This window comes from Lepidothrix coronata, unplaced genomic scaffold, assembly GCF_001604755.1.
Source record: "Lepidothrix coronata isolate B3197 unplaced genomic scaffold, Lepidothrix_coronata-1.0 Scaffold197, whole genome shotgun sequence".
In the NCBI taxonomy this organism is placed as follows: domain Eukaryota; kingdom Metazoa; phylum Chordata; class Aves; order Passeriformes; family Pipridae; genus Lepidothrix; species Lepidothrix coronata.
Genome location: NW_016690377.1, coordinates 1,062,697 through 1,084,074, shown reverse-complemented (window position 1 = coordinate 1,084,074; position 21,378 = coordinate 1,062,697).

Genomic DNA, 21,378 nt, shown 5'->3' with positions numbered 1-21,378 from the left:
ACGAAAACATAATTAGATTTATAATGTGTCCCTCCCCCTCCTCGTGCCCAATCACATAATTTACCAAAGCAGGTGGGGGGAGAAGAACAAGCCCTCACAACCTGCTGAAATATCATTATTAACATGCACATGAAAAGTCAATTATGCCAGAGGGAGGTATTTAAGTGAAGTGAGTTTCCATACTCTGGGATTACACCTTGGGGATTATATATTTCTTATTTATTTATTTATTTTCCCTGAGATTTCTGCTGCTGCTCAGCAGTGAGGAACAAAAATGGCACTGGGAGAGATTTTTAAGCCCCCTAAAGAAATAGCCAAATATGCAGATAACAAATTGTTCCTATCCCCATCAATTTTCTCCCTCATCACCATATCTCTGATCTACCCAGGCACACAGGTATGTTTTGTGGTGTTTAGCTTTAAGTGACACCAGGGACTGGTCTTCCAGCTCTTCCCTGGGGAGGACATTTTATTGTGCTGTTATTATTAGTTGCAGTATTTATTATTTGTACTACAGCAGTGCCTGGAGGCTTCTGCTGGGACTGGGATCCCATTAGGTGGCTGCTGTGTGTGTGCAAGGGGGAAGGCAGTTTGTGCCTCAAAGAGCTCTCGGTGCAAATAGAAAGAGCAGACAAAGGTGGGAAGGCAAAGGCGTTTTCTGGATGTCCAATAAATGCAGGCAGTGCTTCTAAAATCACTTGGATTCTTCCCCTCTTACCCCTCCACAGGGTTCTTTGGAAGTATCTGTGTTTGTTGGGACATTTAACCAGCTAAATACTTAACTGGCAGTATTTAAATGCTTAAATGGCTAAATACTTGAAATTTTGAGCAGAAATTTCCATCTGAGGTTGAGACAAGACTTGCATGTGGGCTAATCAGTGAAAAAATGTAATCAAACCATAATTCAGGGGTATTCCATGAAGTGCAGTGGGAAAGAATCAGGCCTGGCCTGTTGTAAGACTCAAACCATGCTTGGTTCAGGTCTTGCCAATACTGCTGGAGCACTGTCATGAAAGATCCCTCCCATCACACTGCCTGGGTTGGGTCTTGAACATTCCTTCCTTCCTCTTTTTGTTTCCCCCACTGACAATGAGCAGATCTTTACACCCAGGAGAAGAACTTAATTAGTGTCATTAAAAAAAGAAAGTCATCGCAAACCCGACACAAAAATCCTTCAGACCCATAAAACTCACCCAGAAGCGAATCCATAAAGGCCTTTTAGGACTCCTGCAGCACTGCTGAGCCCCTGCATCAATACACTTGCTTTACCAGTCATGGCTTTTCCACACGTTCTCGCCTAAGGCGTGACAAATTTAATGGTGTATGTTTTGCTGAATTGTTGACTCTTGTTTTTCATTCCTGCTAAGTTTCTAGTGAGGCATAAAAGAGTGTTTGTGAGCAGGGGCTCGGTGTGTGCACAGCCCTGCCAGGGCTCCTTCCCCTTGGCCCTGCTGGGGAGTCCCTCCAGCCCAGCAGTGGATTACTAGAAACTGGATTAGATTAAAAGGGGAACCAGGTTAAAGCAGCAGCTTTTAGCTCCCTGTTAATTGTAACCTATCTGGTGCTTGGATAATTGCTCGTAAATACCGGCTGGGTTGCCAAGCCCTTGTTGAGGCTTGTCAGTCTTTAATAAACCTGAAAGATTTAGGATCCTGCTCTTTGATGCTGCCCATCAGCTCCCAAGGCAGAGGTGGGGCAGAGCCAGGCAGCAGAGCTGAGCACTCCAGAGCTGAGCACTGCAGCTCAGCTCATCTGGCAGGAGGCATCAGCCTGTCTGAGTGTGGGAGAAGGGGCTGTGCAAGAGCTCCTGGAAAGGTCATTGGTATTTTTGGAGCAATAAATCACGGAGGGAGAGATTTGCATTTTGGCTGTATAAAATCCAGGGCTGGATTAGAGAGAGCATACTTTGCAGTAATATTTCTCTCCTGACTTGTTTTATTAGCTTCCTTTAAACATGTTACATTATTGCTTATAGAATTTCATTTACTTGGATTGGCAGCTTGATAAATATGTCTATTGGCGATGATTTGGATTGCTCTGGGCATTAATATTATTAAAACCTGTCACAAGGAAATGTCTGAAAGATGACTTACTGTAAAGATTACAGCATGAAATAAATCATACAATGGTATTTGTTACCGTTTATGGCCTCTTGGAGCCGAGTCAATCCCTTTTTATGTTGCATTATTTTTCAAGTTTTTATAGCCTTACATTATATATCGCTGTCAGAAATGAACAGATGGGGTGTCAAACACGAGCCTTCTGAATAATTCCCACCCTCGGGTTATTTGTATGAAGGACAAGTGTAAAACTGTGTTCTCGAGAAGAGGGAGATGGATAGAGGTGCAGGAAGTGTTGTTCCAGCGGGCGAGCTCCCTTTTGTCAGCAGCACATTGTGCTTTTTTGAGCAGTACCTGGGCCCTGCCGCGGGCTGGGAAGGTGGGCAGGGGGGAGGAGTGTGTTGGCACAGCAGAGCCCTCCCCAGCCAGGAGAGCTCCCCGTGCCCCCAGCTCTGCCTTGGCTGCACAACGAGGGGTGCCAGGGCTGCTCGGGGACAGCCAGACCTGGGGGGGGTTGTGCAAACACAAGTGTTGGATGCTTGCAGGTCCCTCACACACTTCAGGGGTGGAGTTCTAAAAAAAGCCCCTCCTGAGCCATACAGACAGCATTTCTGGAGTTTGGGAGGCAGAGGAGGCAGAGGAACAGTTATTTTGGACGCCGGAGGGTTGCGAGCCCGTGTTAGTCAGGAAGCTCCTCCAGGAAGTGGTGATCATACACTGCATCCTGACAGGTCCCATTGTCCTTGCTGTGCACTTCTGAGGCCTCCTCCTCAGAGCCAGGGTGCCAGGTTGGATGCAGGGATGCTTGAGCTGGTGATACACGGGCAGTTAATTAGGCCTGTCTGATGAAAAGCATTCAGGGGGGAGACATGGTCCCAACACACCTTCCCCCGAGCCTTCTCCCTTCAGACCTCCAGCCCCCAGAATCTTGTACAGGTACAGAATATAGATCAGCCTTATTTCTGGAACATGCACAGCCAATGAGCCTGAGGAGTCCTTGGGATGGAGCAGATATTTTAGTGGATTCCTGACACACAAAACCAGCTTCCATGGGGTGCAAAACCTGCCCAGGCTTGTTTTGGACAGGCTGCCTTGTTGCTTTGCATGGAAATCTGTTTGCTGGCACTGAGAGAGGGAGTTCCCTGTCCTTTTTTTTGAAGGCCCACAGTGAGGGAGATATTACTGTGTTGGCTCTAAGGGAGATGTTACCCATAACTCTTAACGAGACTCTTCTTCCATCAGGGATTTACTTCCTGATTCAGTTTTGGCTGGATTTTGTATATGGGCCTCCAGTTATCCATTTTTTTTCTTTCTTTCACTTCCAAAGATCAAAAATTTGGAGTACTAGAAAGAAAAAGTCTCAGCCCTTGCCCGCCCTTGCACACAGAATTTTTTTGGGATTCAGTTTGGGTCACACTCGCTGCATTTGGCACCCAAACTGCCCAAACTCCCTGTGCCTTCAGCCAGCCACCATTCCTGACAGATTCAGTCAGCTAATCCACAGTTTATTCCAGCTGCTTTCCCCTGTGTTCACATGCCTCTCTTGTTTCTCTGAGACTCCCCATCATAGATCAGAGAGCCTCTCCTTGTGCTCCTCAGCCTTTTTCATCTCCTTCACGTGAAAACACCCCCCTCCCTCTCCCCCAGGCCCTTGTCCCGTGTCTGTCAGCAGGAGTTTTAGGGATTCACACTCACCATGCAAAGAACAGTCGTGCTGCACATTGTACCTGGAGTTGCACCCACCTGTACCTGCTAATCCCATCCCACGTTATACAATAGTATAATCACTTAAAGAATTTGCATGACTGATGGTGTGAGTTCTGAGTGCATAAGGATAAGTTTCATAATTAGCTTTCCCTGTGAACTTGTGCAAACCAGTCTATTTATAATTTGGTCAGCTCCTGATTTTTAATGAGGGTGCTGAGAGGGACTGAAGCCTCTGGCATCAGGGGTTTCATATTTTAATTACCTACAGTAATTCTGACAATTACACCAATGTCATAAATCACATCATAATGACCCATTAAAAAAACACCCTTATTTAATGATTGGATGGAGATTTAAATTAAACAGACACGCAATGACTTAGCAAGAAGCCAAAAGCTCCGTGGAGTTTTAAAGTCTTCCAAATCTTTTCATTGAGCCGTGGCTCCAGAAGGTGTAAAACCTTCGGGCAAAGTTTCTTTCACAGGCCAAGTCCTGATTTCCTTTCCCCGGGCTGAAATCCAGCCCTGTGTCCCAAGCTAGGACTGGACTTCTACATGATTTGAGCCTTAGATTGCCATTCAGGCCCGTGTCTTGTAGTCCAGGAGAATTTAGGATGCTCCTTACTCCTGGCAGTGCCAGTCTGGTGGTCACAGGGATCCCCAGATGTCACACAGGCACAGTGACATTGGGTTTTAGCCAGTTAACTGGAGTTTTGGTAGGGGAACCATCGGCCCACAGCTCACATCTTGCTGTTCTGGCAGAGCTCCTGTTGCCCTGTCCGTGGTTTAATGAAGTGTAGATTCATCTCCTCAGTTGTGGGGCCTGATGCCCCTCTCCCCATGGGCTGTTGGGGAGGGATGGGCAGCATCTCCTTTCTCCTCTGGTTATTCCGTGGCACCTCCTAGACCCAGCAGGGCTGTTCTCCCGCCACGGGCTCTGCTTATCTGGGTCCTGCCTCCCTGGCCTTGGCCCTCAGTGAAAATCACTCCTGTTATCTGAGGTCTCGAGCAAGCCAAGTCCTGCTCTTTAGATTATTTTGCTATTAATAACGTCACAATAAGTGGGTGGAAGTAGCTAATGGCTCTAAGCCACAAATGATCCCAAATGTTCCCAGTCTCTGCTCTCCTGTAAACCTTGACAGATTGGGAGTGCTTAGTAAAATATTGTAACACTCAACACGCATTTACAAGACAGGGACCCGTCCCATGACGGCTTCCAGATGTGCATGTGTGTGCAATCCCATCATTCAGGAACAGATTCTATTGCCCTCTGCAGATCCCCCATCAGGCTGCTCATAAATGCTGCTCATAATTAAATTAACCCACTAACTAGCCATGCAAATTTTGATAAGCAGTGACCAAAAAAATAAAAGCGGGGAACTGTTGAGACGCTCTCAAAAAATGACAAGGTTGTCTTCAGGGATTTTTTATCATTATGAGAAGACTTGTTTTTTTTCCTCCCTTCCTGTTTGCCAAATTCTGCTTTGTCCCTTCAATGCATGACAACTGTTTCAAGGTTTTAATCTAATAATTAGGAGCTGAATTTTGCCACCCTTCCTCAAGCTGTCTGCTGCCTGACTCCTCGGAACAGCCTCCCTGGAATCAAAGCAGCCTCTGTTCCCTGCGTGGGTTGCAGGATCAGGCTTTGGCTTTTTTTGAAATGCAAACCTGTGCCCAGCCCAGGGAGCTGTGGGAGGGCAGGAGGGTGCACCTGGACAACGAGGAGGAGAAGGGAAGGAAGGACCTGGGAAGGGAAGGAAGGATTTCCCGAGGGATGTCAGGAACAGCTGCTGTTTTCTGTCAGGAACGAGGGCTCTGGCACAGGGGCTGTGCCTGCAGGAGGAGGGTCCCACTTCCCCAGGGCAGCCAGGCTGTGTCCACCTGCAGCAGGGTTGGAGCTGTTCCTCCTGGTTTGTGCCCATGGCTGAACGACGTGTCCTGGCACAGGAGAGTGGGAGCTGAGGGAGGGGGTTGGATGCAGGGATGGAGAGCAGGTAACAACAGCACAAGGTGTCTTCTCTCCCATGAGATTTCTGGTGGGAAACAGGCCCTGATGCACCGAGATCTGTGTTCAGGCAGTTCAGCCCAGACATCCCTGTGCATTTGGAGTTTCTCCAGTGCTGCCAACTCTTCAGGCTTTGCCGTGCAGGTATCAGGAATTCTTCTTAAGGCATCACCACCTGCAGTCCTGCTGCTGGAGAACCTTGGCTCCCCTTTAAAATGTGGTATCAAACACCACCTATCACACCAACATTCAGCCTTTGTGTTTCTAAGTCCCAGTGCCACACAGCTCCTTCCCCAGTTCAGCTTTGTTTACCTTTATTGTTGGTGTTTACAACTCTAAATAAAGCTGGAGTCCCAAAACTTAGTGGGGGAACTGCAGGCACTGCTGCAATAGAGATGATAAGTACGGACTATTTTAATTTTAGTGTTTTCTGTACAACCACACCGACTTCCCTGGGATTACACGTGCATTGCTCAGGGGCACATTCGGTTCAGTGGATGTAATTAGGAAAAATTTAACTACCCATTTTTAAGGTGGGTTTTACTTGTTGCCTGGTGTATTTGTTAATTATGGGACGGAACACTCTGAATTGTGATATTCTGCAGTAACACCTCTGTGGTGAGCAATTAGGGCTCGTGGCTCCTGGCGGGGCAGGGAGAGCACTTTGATGCCCTGAGAGGGGAGTGGTGCAACCCAGGGGGATGAGCAAGCCAAGCCCAGACACGCCCCATCCCCTCCCAGCACAGGCCTGGGAGCGAGGAAGGGGGTTTTGTGCTCACTGTGTGTGTGAGACTCCACTCCCCCCCCAGGGGAAAAGCCTCACGTACCTGTGGGTCTGGGGGCGACCCAGAGGGTTCCCAAAGGGGATGTGAAGGACCAGCCCACGTGGCAAGTGTTGGATCCCCCCCAGGGCAGGGGAAAGAGTCAGGGTTTGGTCTCTCTGGGTCTCCTCAGGTGTTGGGTTCCTCACCTGAGTGGGTTTCTGGGACCAGGGGTGCAGCTCTGAGGGGCTCTGTGAGTCAGCTTCTCTCTCTCTGGGCAGAACCCAGGGCACAGCAATAAGCTCTGATTCCCGGGGATTTGGGATTGTAGCTGGAGCACAGGAGGGAACCAAGTGCCACAGCCCTGGATGGTGCACGTGACACTTTGAGGCTCATTGTGGCCACGTCTCCCCACGACAAGGAGTGGAGGAGCTGAGCTGACGTCGGGAGGCTGCAGGCGAGGGATTCAACAAAGCTTTAGGGCTTTGCAGAGGCATTATGGAGAGTTTAAAGATAGCTTGTCAGCGGGAACTTGTTGGCAGCTAGCAATTTGATAAAAGGACTTCCACTCCCTGCCTCCTAATGCTATAGACAACTGTTAATCACTTATGTTAGTCCTCAAATGAAGTTTGAAACATCTTGGATGTGTCTGACCATCTTTTAGTGTAGCTGAGAGCTACATTATCTCCTTTGATTCATGGAAACGTGAGTGACTGGTGGATATTAGGTCATGGCTGTGGAAACAGGCAAAGAAGAAATGTGATTTGCAGAGTCTGTGGCAGAAGGAACCCTTAACTAAAGAGTGGCTGTTAAATCAGAGAGTGCTGGGCTTTGGCAGGGTGATGCCGTTTATGGAGTGAGTTTCCTGCTGTCTTTTCCCTCCATCTCCCACTTTGGGGATCCAACAGGTGTTTCCTCCAAGGCGTATATATTTCCCACAATATTAGAATGAGGAGCTGTCATTTCTGACAGGTTGTGTGCAGAGATGATGGCTTTATTGTGATAGAGATCCATCCACTGATTGATTGGTAAATCTGAGTCAGGGATGGGAGCTCGAGAGAAGGCAGTCTCTAACTTGCCAAAATGCCACTGAATCCGTGGCCTGAGGATTTGCTGGCTGAGGAGGGGACGTGTGGCTGGTGGAGGTGATTGCAGAGATTTAGTGGGGTCCATCCATGGTCCCCTTGCCCTCCAGTGCTGCCCAAGCTTGGTGAACTCAGGAGAGTCACGCCGAGGCCTCTCCTTTCTCTTCATCTGTGGAATTGCCTTTCCTTGTGCTGAAGGGTGGGTGATTCAAAGCCCTTCCAAAAACTGCTTCACGAATCTGAAATTCGACTCTAAGAATATCCAGCAACGTGGTTGTGATTTAAAGTCCCCAAAGACAAGGGGGGAAAATTCCTGCTGACTTCTCTTTGCTCTTAATCAAGCCCATGTTTATATAAATACTGCCTCAATGAAAGTCCCCACTGAAGAACTCATTATTTAAAATGATCCTCGGGCCCGTGTCCAAACAGCAACAAACATCACAACTAATACAATAATCCAAGGAAACACTTTGCAGTGTATTTCTCCTTGTGTTCGTCTCAGCTGACACCGACAAAGGAATTCCTCCAGCACAGACCCTTTCCCCCATCCTGGCGTGGCTGGTGTGTGACTCATGCATCCTCACTTTTCCCTGCTACTATGAAAGCTGTGATGCAGATAAGGAGGGTACCTCAGCAGCAGCTGGGATGTGATCTCAGCCTGGCTGAACTGCAGCTGCCAGGGCTGAGGGGTTGTTCTGAGCTCAGCAGCTCCTCTCTCTTCCAGGGGTTTGATGGCCAAGGGCAGACCAGCAGAGCCCTCCAGGATCCAGTGGGAATATTCCACGGGTGTGATGTTGCTCCACTGCAGGAAACTCTCCTGGTGGATGGGGAATGTTTGCTTTTGGGGTCCTCATGTGTGCTCCTTGTTCTCCTCAGAGCTTTGGGTGCCTCACCTGGTGGAGGGCAGAGCACTCCCTTGCTCACTGCTGGTTGTTCAGCAGGGCTCCCCCAGCCAATTCCTGGCTTGGATTTCGTGCCCAAAGGTCAGGACAGGCCCTGCCCTGCAGGGGAGGGACCGAGGGTTTGCCACTGCCCCCGTTCCCAGGAGATCCAGCGTCGTGGCCAGGGTCCCACAGAGGCTCTGCCGCAGTGGTGGGAGCTGAAGGCTCATTCCATGGCCACATTTCCTTGTCATTTAGGTGGTAACCTGGGAACAGGAAGATCTCCAAGGTAACGAGGGATCAGTGATGCCTTCAGTGTTCAACTGCAGCAGGGCAGGTCCCCTCCCTCGGGAGAGGGTCTCAGCAGGTGGACAAAGGAAGGTCTGACTGACATTTGTTTCACTTTGCAATATTGTGTGTTCTGTTCCCAGACCCACGACATTATTGATCAGGAGATCTTTGAGACAGTTTGGTTTATTTATTTAGTGCTTCTAATCCGTAAAAGAACAAATCCCATCTAGAAATGGCAGGTTGTGCTCAGAGCTGCCAGAGAGCTGAGAGTAGGCAACCAGATCTTGCAATGAGGTGATCAAAGATTTCATCAAAAATACAGAATGTTCAAGCTGTTCTGCCAGCTGGGAGACTTGTAGCAGGCTGGAATTCATGCTGCTTGAAATGCTGCAGCTTCCTCCCAAGCAAATAAAAGGGGGCCCATTGCCCAGCAACCTCCAAAATAGGATTAGTCATCACAAACGGGCAAATATCCCAATAGGACTGGAAGCTCAGCTCTGGGAATTCAAGGGGGATGTTTGGAAAAGGTCTTACAGGAGGGTTTTGCACGAGGGAAAAGCTCCCAGCTGCTGGTGTGTCCCAGCTCCCCCTGTGCCACTTGTGCTCCGTGCTGGGCATTTGTGTGTGGCTGAGTCAGCCCTGCAGGGAGCTCTGAGTGGGGGTCTGGGGTGTCCCCAGAGGGGATCAGTGCAGAAACACTCCCGTGGGATTTGTCAGAACACTTCATCCTGTTGGGAAACCACGGATGGGTGGATGGACCTGGTGGAAGTTCCTCCTTGGGAAGCACAGGGCATGAAAACACGTGTCGGGATGCTCTCCTCTGACTTTTCCATGAGGCACACATTACTAAATAATATTTTTAAAATATATTTCAACCATTTATCTAATAGGACCTAGATGTTTGGGAGTACTTTTTCCCCCCTTGAGCTCAGTAATACAGTAATAAATGCCAGATCTGGCCAGCAACTTGTTCCCTGCTTGGAAGGAAGGCCTGAGTGCCTCCAGGATGGCTCACCTGCCCCTGCTGCACATCCACGGCACTGCCTGCTCCTGTTGGGCTCATAATTGTGCATTTCCTCTGCAGATTTCAGCAGTAATAGTTTTTCCAATTGTTCCTATAAAATAAGCTATAAAATAGATTGTGTTTTTAATTGTTTAGCTTCATTCAGCAGACTAATCGTTGCACTTCAGGCATGTTACATTAAATACAGCTAAAGGTTTCATTATTCAATTTAAACTAATCTAATTAGTTAGAGACAATCATTTAATTTGGTTATGATTCTAATCTCTCATCAGGAAACTTCTCCCTGACAAAGTCCCTGCTTTCTCTTTGGGAAATAAAACTGCCAAGGAGTGAAGGTTGCAGGGAATTAGCCAGGAAAAAAACCAGCAGGCCAAAGTCGTTATTAAGCTCCTGGCATTAAACTGGTATTGTTGCCTTATTCCACATTTCTGATGTTTTAAGCCAACGTAGATGAATTTTCACTGCTGTAGGACACACTTGGAATCCAAATACTTAAAGGGGAGAGATGCTTCTTTTTATACACAGTCTCATCCAACCCAACCTGTAGATGTTACACAGATAAAGGGCAGTTCAAGTCTTTCTAACTGAAGAGAAAAATCTAAACTATACCTCGTGGCTGGTTTAGCAGAACTGTGTCTTCAGTTTAGAGCTGCGAGGACCAAGCAGCACAGGAAGGAAGGAGTGATAAGCCAACACTTTTTCCAGGGAGGAGTTTCCAGGGAGGAGACCCAGGCTGGGGGGATATGGGAACCAGGGTCAGAATATCCCAAATAATCAGGCACAAGGGAGTGGAGGCCCTTCCATCCCTCCAAAGGAGAAGGACAATCCCTCTCCCTGGAGCTTGGCAGGGAGGGTGCTCAGCTCCCAGACAAACAGAGCTGGAGCTCAGAACTGCAGGGGAAGCAAAAACTCCTCCAGCCCAGCAGAATATTTATTGCATCTCTTCCTTCCTTAATTTGGCCAAGGAGCTGAGATTTGTCCTCCTCTGGAGAACGTGGGGTATTAATTAACTGAGGACGGGCTGAGAAATGGATGGCTCTCCTAAGTGTTTTCCCTATACTTTATTATCATTCTAGGCTTTTAAAACAATGGCTGTGCCAAGGAAAAGATTAGAGTGAGGCAGGGACAGGGTTTTTTTAAATAATAACTAGACAAAATAATATCAATATACAGCATATAAAATCAGAAGAGAAGACAGATTCGTTACCAGGAGTATTTGAGTAAGAGGTAATTGTGACTTGAATGGATTACTTTTATCTAATGTATTTATTGCTGCATAAATATAAAGGTGTATGGAACTCTCCTGATGGTATCCAGAGAGGAAGTAAATAGTATGTGTTTTTATACATATAATTTATGTGTCTTTATACCTGTGTGTGGAAAAGAGACTTGGAGCAGGGAGGGATATTTCAGCTGATCCATCACTGTCCCACTCCCCTCCAGTGGGTTTTGTTTCATCACTCAGAACTGCAGTACCTGGAGTGCAGAGCTCTGAACTGCAGCGTGTGTGGAGAGCAGAGCAGAACCACACAAATGCAAATTATTCCTGCTATTGCCCATTACTGGGATCAGTTATTTTTGAAAGATTGATTCAAAGGAGAGAGATTCTCTCCCCATTTACTCACAGCATTGTCTTACTCCAGTTGACAAAATCCTGTGTTTCTAAAGCGACCCTGGTTTATCCAGTTTAGGTTTTTCACTTTGCATATTTATGAGGCACCTCTTGCTCAGCTGATAGGGAATTGTCTCTCCGTAAGCCGACTACAATTCCAGTCTAATAAATCTTTGGCTACTCAGATGAGGCTGCTCCCCAGATTTACAGTGTTTTCTGCAGGCAGAAAAACAGTGTTCAGTTCCAGGGTATCACCATCAGTGAATAAAGAGATGTTTGCAGAACAAGGCTGAGACACAGGTTGCACTTCCCCCAGTCAGCCACTAAATCTGTCGGTGTAGAAGTGACCTCCCTCTCTAGCTCAGCAGCTGCCAGTGCTGGTGGGACAGCAGGTGACCTGGCTGGGTGTGCAGCCACCAAATCCTGCCCACCCAGACCCCTCCTCATCCCCAGCTTGGGTGCTGCAGACAGAACCAGAGGCTTTTGCATCCTGACACCCTGGCAGGGGGTTGTTGGGATGGCAGGTCCCGAGTTCCTGGGTCACTCCAGGTGCTCTGGGAATGCTGCAGCAGCACAGGCTCTCTGGGGGCTGTGACAGAGCCCAAACCCAGCCCAATTCAGGCGGGTTTGGATTTGGCAAACCCAGGCCTGTTCTGCACATCTCCCTCCTCCCGGGGCAGGGAACGAGCCAGCCCTTGGAGCACCAGAGCCACACGGAGCTAAACGTGACTTACACTTGCAAGAACGAGCATTTGCTGGGGTCAGTGCTGATGCCAAGGGCTTCTAATCTTTCCCGTGGAAAAATTTCGGTTTTCCAGTAATGCTGTAATTATCACCCTGTCATGTCTCAAAGCAAACAGGTTGGCAAACCTGGGTACAGAGCTAAATAATCTGTGGCATAATCTAAACATATAATGGTAATTAAAGCTGACAGCTTAATAAGATACTGAAATTCAAATGTACAGTAGTAATCTGCAATTAAGTAATCTTTTGTAATAGTACCCTGCCAGTTTGTAAAATTTCAGGTAGAAGGCTGTGTACTGTTTCACAGGAAAAATATTGACACAAGGAAAAGGTATCCAGGCAATGATCAGACACTCCAGTCTTCTGGTACAGTCCATGGAAGGTGCAATAACACAGTGATTCAGCTCAGGCACTCAGCTGCTGCCTCCAGCACACATCCAGAGAGGCCTTGCTCAGCCTGGGAAGGACTTTTCCTGCTGGTTTGAGGGACTGTGATGCCTGGCATTGCTAACCAGGTTTTTGGCAGCCCACTGCCAAACATCAGAGGTGGTTGGTTGGAGCAAAAGTCCACCCAGGACCATGTGAGGGCCTCTGATCTGCAGCTCCCACGAGCCCCTCCGAGCAGAGGGGATCCAACGGGCAGTGTCTGAGCTGGGAGAAATCCCTTTGCCAGCCAAATCTCCAGTGGAGTTTAGATCCTACCTTTTTGACTTCAATACTACCCCGTGCAATATTAGTGGTGTTAACACTCAGGCCCCTGGGTGCTGTGCTGGGCAGCAAAGGCAAAACTGAGGCATGATGGTGAGAGAGAGAGGATTGGATGTGATCAAAGCACAAAAACCAGACTTCAGCTGGGACTGGAGCAGCTCCCGGTGAGAGCAGGGAGGAAACAGGACACGTGCCCCCAGGAACTTAGGGATTTCTCTTCTAAGTCTTTCTGGCTGCCAGGTTTCAAAGAAGTTATGGTGTGTGCTTTTGTCTTAATTCCTCCAGCACGTGTCCCACCTGTCCATGCCCAGCCTGCGTGAAGGGGGAGGGAGAACAATCCCCGTCCCTCAAAAGCCCTGAGTGCAAATGGGCTCTGGGGGGCTTTGTGCCAACCAGCACTGCATCCAGCCCTGCTGCTCCACCCAGGGGAACGACAGGTTAGTTATGGTGTCAATAAGCAGCTCCCAGGAGAGCTTTTTCTTTTTTAATCCTTTGAAGCCCCAGAGTGCATAAAGCAAACCCAGGCGAGAAACTTTCTAAATATAGGAAAGGCTTTGGGATTTTTGCATGACAATGACATTTTTAGGCATAGGTGAGAGATTTCCTGCCTTTGTCAGGCTGAACCACTGTGCCTTGGGTTGTGTCTTCTCTCTTTTCCTTTCTGCTCCTGCTAACTTCCCTCTCCCCTCGTGTTGTTATTGACTGTGTCTACAGATGCTGTTCTCAGAGTGAGAGCACTGGGGAATCAATCACAGCCACGTTATAAAAGGATCCTCATCACTACAGAGCTGAGCAAGTTATTCTTTAGGAGCAAATTTCACAGCAGCAATATGCATGCTGCATTATTTATTTAGCCCAGGCCCGTTTAGAATTCACAGGCAGGGAGAGACAAGCACTACATGTCCAAGGAACATTAAAAGGTTTGACTCGGGTGTTAATTCACTGCCTCTGAAGGAGTCAGGGTGGTTTATCAGGAGAATAAATATAACAAAGTGTTACAAAGGTCTCAGTGTGTAGCAGAACTCCCAAGCTTTAGGGGAAACATGATGTCCTTGGGGTTTTTTTTTCCTACTGGGCTGGATCCCAGGAGACCTGAGCTCCAGTGCCACGGCTGCACTCATCCCTCCTGTCCAACACACCTCCCCGAGGGAGGGGAGGCAGGAGCGTGTTTTACCCTTATTTTTTTACCCTGCTTTACCCTTATTTTCAGTGGAGAAAGAGGCACCACCCAAGGCAGTTCTGCCCAGATAAAACCCCACCTGCCCTCTGGCTGTGCTTTCCTCTCTCTGATGGTTTTTAAAGGCACAGAGGGAGGCTTTGTGCCCAGTTTTCATCCCGCCCCAAACAGAGTTCTCAGCTGCTCCGAGCAGATCCGTGAGCTCCCCGGGGAGCTGGGGTGTCAGCAGAGGGAAAACATCTGCAGTCTGTTGACATGACTTGGATTTCAGTCCTGTCAGATCTTTGACAGAATAACAAATTGAGCCCAGTCCTCGGCACATGGATGCCTGCCCTGCTGCAGCCCTGAACAGCAGAGAAATATGTTCAGATTTACAGGGATGGGCTGGGAAGCGATGGAACGCCAGGAATTCAGAACCTGGAAGCAGCAAACAGCTAAACAAAAACAGCTGGAGCTCTCCCGTGCTGGAGGGAGCTTTCTGGGAGCCCCTCTGGTGGACCTGGAGCCAGACAAATGCTCTCTGCTGTGCCCAGCTCAGGAGCAGGCTGAGAGGGGCAGAGCCCACGTGCCTGGAGCAGGGAGGGCTTTGCTCGTCCCAGGCAATCCGTGATTCCAGGAGTGTGGAGCAGGGGTTGTGTGTGTGACCTGGCGTGTCTGACACCCCCCAGCAGGACACAGGCACTGCTGGCACTGCTGCTGCCCTGGACTGGCCAGAGGAGAAGCTCAGACCCTTCCTACCCTCGCTGGAGTCCCACCACCCCCAGGGTCACCAGGATTTCACAACCAGGCTCCTGCAAGGCCATGAATTGCCAAGCTCAGCGTGGGACCCAAGCATCTTCTGAATGTGTGAGGTGGTCAGTGGGCTCAGAGGCATGTCATGAATGGTTATTTCTTGGGAACAGTGGATTGGATTCCAAGAAACCCTTGCCAGAAGGAGTCAGAGGTCCGGGAGAGGAACTGCAAAGTGACCTGTAAAGAACCAGGAATCCTACAGAGAAGCAAAGGGAAAGGGAACTGCGTGGAGAAGCAAAGTGGACCCCTTGCTGTGGCTGCAGCCCCTGCTTTTCCCAGCCAGACTGCACGGGGTGGGCAGTGGAGTCCCAGTGATTGATGCCAGAGGCAGGGCCAGCTCTGGGATCCGGAGTGGGTGAAATGTCTGTGTTGGGAACACAGGGCTGAGGGATGGCACCAGCACTGCAAGACAACAGCAGACATTAATAGCATTGTGATTCTGGCTACTTTTAGTCATCTTTAAAAATGATGCACTCAAATGCTTCCTGACCCAGGGGGACACAGCAGAAATCAGTCATCACTCAGGGAGTTAGTTGTGCTCGCTCTCTATTCTTTAATGTGAAGATATGGGTTCCTGATCTCAATCCCTCTCAGTCTCCTGCTGGGCTGCTGTCATTCATCAGCAGCAGCACTGGCAGTGCTGGAGTGCCAGGACTCACCCAGCATGTTCAGGAGCACGGCAGGGGCTTTCTGCCTGGGGGCACTGAGGTACTTCCCTGAAAATGGGAAAGAAAGTTAAGGAGGAATCGCTTCCAGAGTAGGGGGAATTCTGCAAGGCTCTCCCAGCCAGTGAGAATAAGGTGAGAAACTAGTGAAGATCCCTGTAACAGCAGGACAGCTGTGGAAAGGACTCTGTGACCCCAGTCNTTCCACGGGTGTGATGTTGCTCCACTGCAGGAAACTCTCCTGGTGGATGGGGAATGTTTGCTTTTGGGGTCCTCATGTGTGCTCCTTGTTCTCCTCAGAGCTTTGGGTGCCTCACCTGGTGGAGGGCAGAGCACTCCCTTGCTCACTGCTGGTTGTTCAGCAGGGCTCCCCCAGCCAATTCCTGGCTTGGATTTCGTGCCCAAAGGTCAGGACAGGCCCTGCCCTGCAGGGGAGGGACCGAGGGTTTGCCACTGCCCCCGTTCCCAGGAGATCCAGCGTCGTGGCCAGGGTCCCACAGAGGCTCTGCCGCAGTGGTGGGAGCTGAAGGCTCATTCCATGGCCACATTTCCTTGTCATTTAGGTGGTAACCTGGGAACAGGAAGATCTCCAAGGTAACGAGGGATCAGTGATGCCTTCAGTGTTCAACTGCAGCAGGGCAGGTCCCCTCCCTCGGGAGAGGGTCTCAGCAGGTGGACAAAGGAAGGTCTGACTGACATTTGTTTCACTTTGCAATATTGTGTGTTCTGTTCCCAGACCCACGACATTATTGATCAGGAGATCTTTGAGACAGTTTGGTTTATTTATTTAGTGCTTCTAATCCGTAAAAGAACAAATCCCATCTAGAAATGGCAGGTTGTGCTCAGAGCTGCCAGAGAGCTGAGAGTAGGCAACCAGATCTTGCAATGAGGTGATCAAAGATTTCATCAAAAATACAGAATGTTCAAGCTGTTCTGCCAGCTGGGAGACTTGTAGCAGGCTGGAATTCATGCTGCTTGAAATGCTGCAGCTTCCTCCCAAGCAAATAAAAGGGGGCCCATTGCCCAGCAACCTCCAAAATAGGATTAGTCATCACAAACGGGCAAATATCCCAATAGGACTGGAAGCTCAGCTCTGGGAATTCAAGGGGGATGTTTGGAAAAGGTCTTACAGGAGGGTTTTGCACGAGGGAAAAGCTCCCAGCTGCTGGTGTGTCCCAGCTCCCCCTGTGCCACTTGTGCTCCGTGCTGGGCATTTGTGTGTGGCTGAGTCAGCCCTGCAGGGAGCTCTGAGTGGGGGTCTGGGGTGTCCCCAGAGGGGATCAGTGCAGAAACACTCCCGTGGGATTTGTCAGAACACTTCATCCTGTTGGGAAACCACGGATGGGTGGATGGACCTGGTGGAAGTTCCTCCTTGGGAAGCACAGGGCATGAAAACACGTGTCGGGATGCTCTCCTCTGACTTTTCCATGAGGCACACATTACTAAATAATATTTTTAAAATATATTTCAACCATTTATCTAATAGGACCTAGATGTTTGGGAGTACTTTTTCCCCCCTTGAGCTCAGTAATACAGTAATAAATGCCAGATCTGGCCAGCAACTTGTTCCCTGCTTGGAAGGAAGGCCTGAGTGCCTCCAGGATGGCTCACCTGCCCCTGCTGCACATCCACGGCACTGCCTGCTCCTGTTGGGCTCATAATTGTGCATTTCCTCTGCAGATTTCAGCAGTAATAGTTTTTCCAATTGTTCCTATAAAATAAGCTATAAAATAGATTGTGTTTTTAATTGTTTAGCTTCATTCAGCAGACTAATCGTTGCACTTCAGGCATGTTACATTAAATACAGCTAAAGGTTTCATTATTCAATTTAAACTAATCTAATTAGTTAGAGACAATCATTTAATTTGGTTATGATTCTAATCTCTCATCAGGAAACTTCTCCCTGACAAAGTCCCTGCTTTCTCTTTGGGAAATAAAACTGCCAAGGAGTGAAGGTTGCAGGGAATTAGCCAGGAAAAAAACCAGCAGGCCAAAGTCGTTATTAAGCTCCTGGCATTAAACTGGTATTGTTGCCTTATTCCACATTTCTGATGTTTTAAGCCAACGTAGATGAATTTTCACTGCTGTAGGACACACTTGGAATCCAAATACTTAAAGGGGAGAGATGCTTCTTTTTATACACAGTCTCATCCAACCCAACCTGTAGATGTTACACAGATAAAGGGCAGTTCAAGTCTTTCTAACTGAAGAGAAAAATCTAAACTATACCTCGTGGCTGGTTTAGCAGAACTGTGTCTTCAGTTTAGAGCTGCGAGGACCAAGCAGCACAGGAAGGAAGGAGTGATAAGCCAACACTTTTTCCAGGGAGGAGTTTCCAGGGAGGAGACCCAGGCTGGGGGGATATGGGAACCAGGGTCAGAATATCCCAAATAATCAGGCACAAGGGAGTGGAGGCCCTTCCATCCCTCCAAAGGAGAAGGACAATCCCTCTCCCTGGAGCTTGGCAGGGAGGGTGCTCAGCTCCCAGACAAACAGAGCTGGAGCTCAGAACTGCAGGGGAAGCAAAAACTCCTCCAGCCCAGCAGAATATTTATTGCATCTCTTCCTTCCTTAATTTGGCCAAGGAGCTGAGATTTGTCCTCCTCTGGAGAACGTGGGGTATTAATTAACTGAGGACGGGCTGAGAAATGGATGGCTCTCCTAAGTGTTTTCCCTATACTTTATTATCATTCTAGGCTTTTAAAACAATGGCTGTGCCAAGGAAAAGATTAGAGTGAGGCAGGGACAGGGTTTTTTTAAATAATAACTAGACAAAATAATATCAATATACAGCATATAAAATCAGAAGAGAAGACAGATTCGTTACCAGGAGTATTTGAGTAAGAGGTAATTGTGACTTGAATGGATTACTTTTATCTAATGTATTTATTGCTGCATAAATATAAAGGTGTATGGAACTCTCCTGATGGTATCCAGAGAGGAAGTAAATAGTATGTGTTTTTATAGATATAGGTACTGTACCTTTATACCTGTGTGTGGAAAAGAGACTTGGAGCAGGGAGGGATATTTCAGCTGATCCATCACTGTCCCACTCCCCTCCAGTGGGTTTTGTTTCATCACTCAGAACTGCAGTACCTGGAGTGCAGAGCTCTGAACTGCAGCGTGTGTGGAGAGCAGAGCAGAACCACACAAATGCAAATTATTCCTGCTATTGCCCATTACTGGGATCAGTTATTTTTGAAAGATTGATTCAAAGGAGAGAGATTCTCTCCCCATTTACTCACAGCATTGTCTTACTCCAGTTGACAAAATCCTGTGTTTCTAAAGCGACCCTGGTTTATCCAGTTTAGGTTTTTCACTTTGCATATTTATGAGGCACCTCTTGCTCAGCTGATAGGGAATTGTCTCTCCGTAAGCCGACTACAATTCCAGTCTAATAAATCTTTGGCTACTCAGATGAGGCTGCTCCCCAGATTTACAGTGTTTTCTGCAGGCAGAAAAACAGTGTTCAGTTCCAGGGTATCACCATCAGTGAATAAAGAGATGTTTGCAGAACAAGGCTGAGACACAGGTTGCACTTCCCCCAGTCAGCCACTAAATCTGTCGGTGTAGAAGTGACCTCCCTCTCTAGCTCAGCAGCTGCCAGTGCTGGTGGGACAGCAGGTGACCTGGCTGGGTGTGCAGCCACCAAATCCTGCCCACCCAGACCCCTCCTCATCCCCAGCTTGGGTGCTGCAGACAGAACCAGAGGCTTTTGCATCCTGACACCCTGGCAGGGGGTTGTTGGGATGGCAGGTCCCGAGTTCCTGGGTCACTCCAGGTGCTCTGGGAATGCTGCAGCAGCACAGGCTCTCTGGGGGCTGTGACAGAGCCCAAACCCAGCCCAATTCAGGCGGGTTTGGATTTGGCAAACCCAGGCCTGTTCTGCACATCTCCCTCCTCCCGGGGCAGGGAACGAGCCAGCCCTTGGAGCACCAGAGCCACACGGAGCTAAACGTGACTTACACTTGCAAGAACGAGCATTTGCTGGGGTCAGTGCTGATGCCAAGGGCTTCTAATCTTTCCCGTGGAAAAATTTCGGTTTTCCAGTAATGCTGTAATTATCACCCTGTCATGTCTCAAAGCAAACAGGTTGGCAAACCTGGGTACAGAGCTAAATAATCTGTGGCATAATCTAAACATATAATGGTAATTAAAGCTGACAGCTTAATAAGATACTGAAATTCAAATGTACAGTAGTAATCTGCAATTAAGTAATCTTTTGTAATAGTACCCTGCCAGTTTGTAAAATTTCAGGTAGAAGGCTGTGTACTGTTTCACAGGAAAAATATTGACACAAGGAAAAGGTATCCAGGCAATGATCAGACACTCCAGTCTTCTGGTACAGTCCATGGAAGGTGCAATAACACAGTGATTCAGCTCAGGCACTCAGCTGCTGCCTCCAGCACACATCCAGAGAGGCCTTGCTCAGCCTGGGAAGGACTTTTCCTGCTGGTTTGAGGGACTGTGATGCCTGGCATTGCTAACCAGGTTTTTGGCAGCCCACTGCCAAACATCAGAGGTGGTTGGTTGGAGCAAAAGTCCACCCAGGACCATGTGAGGGCCTCTGATCTGCAGCTCCCACGAGCCCCTCCGAGCAGAGGGGATCCAACGGGCAGTGTCTGAGCTGGGAGAAATCCCTTTGCCAGCCAAATCTCCAGTGGAGTTTAGATCCTACCTTTTTGACTTCAATACTACCCCGTGCAATATTAGTGGTGTTAACACTCAGGCCCCTGGGTGCTGTGCTGGGCAGCAAAGGCAAAACTGAGGCATGATGGTGAGAGAGAGAGGATTGGATGTGATCAAAGCACAAAAACCAGACTTCAGCTGGGACTGGAGCAGCTCCCGGTGAGAGCAGGGAGGAAACAGGACACGTGCCCCCAGGAACTTAGGGATTTCTCTTCTAAGTCTTTCTGGCTGCCAGGTTTCAAAGAAGTTATGGTGTGTGCTTTTGTCTTAATTCCTCCAGCACGTGTCCCACCTGTCCATGCCCAGCCTGCGTGAAGGGGGAGGGAGAACAATCCCCGTCCCTCAAAAGCCCTGAGTGCAAATGGGCTCTGGGGGGCTTTGTGCCAACCAGCACTGCATCCAGCCCTGCTGCTCCACCCAGGGGAACGACAGGTTAGTTATGGTGTCAATAAGCAGCTCCCAGGAGAGCTTTTTCTTTTTTAATCCTTTGAAGCCCCAGAGTGCATAAAGCAAACCCAGGCGAGAAACTTTCTAAATATAGGAAAGGCTTTGGGATTTTTGCATGACAATGACATTTTTAGGCATAGGTGAGAGATTTCCTGCCTTTGTCAGGCTGAACCACTGTGCCTTGGGTTGTGTCTTCTCTCTTTTCCTTTCTGCTCCTGCTAACTTCCCTCTCCCCTCGTGTTGTTATTGACTGTGTCTACAGATGCTGTTCTCAGAGTGAGAGCACTGGGGAATCAATCACAGCCACGTTATAAAAGGATCCTCATCACTACAGAGCTGAGCAAGTTATTCTTTAGGAGCAAATTTCACAGCAGCAATATGCATGCTGCATTATTTATTTAGCCCAGGCCCGTTTAGAATTCACAGGCAGGGAGAGACAAGCACTACATGTCCAAGGAACATTAAAAGGTTTGACTCGGGTGTTAATTCACTGCCTCTGAAGGAGTCAGGGTGGTTTATCAGGAGAATAAATATAACAAAGTGTTACAAAGGTCTCAGTGTGTAGCAGAACTCCCAAGCTTTAGGGGAAACATGATGTCCTTGGGGTTTTTTTTTCCTACTGGGCTGGATCCCAGGAGACCTGAGCTCCAGTGCCACGGCTGCACTCATCCCTCCTGTCCAACACACCTCCCCGAGGGAGGGGAGGCAGGAGCGTGTTTTACCCTTATTTT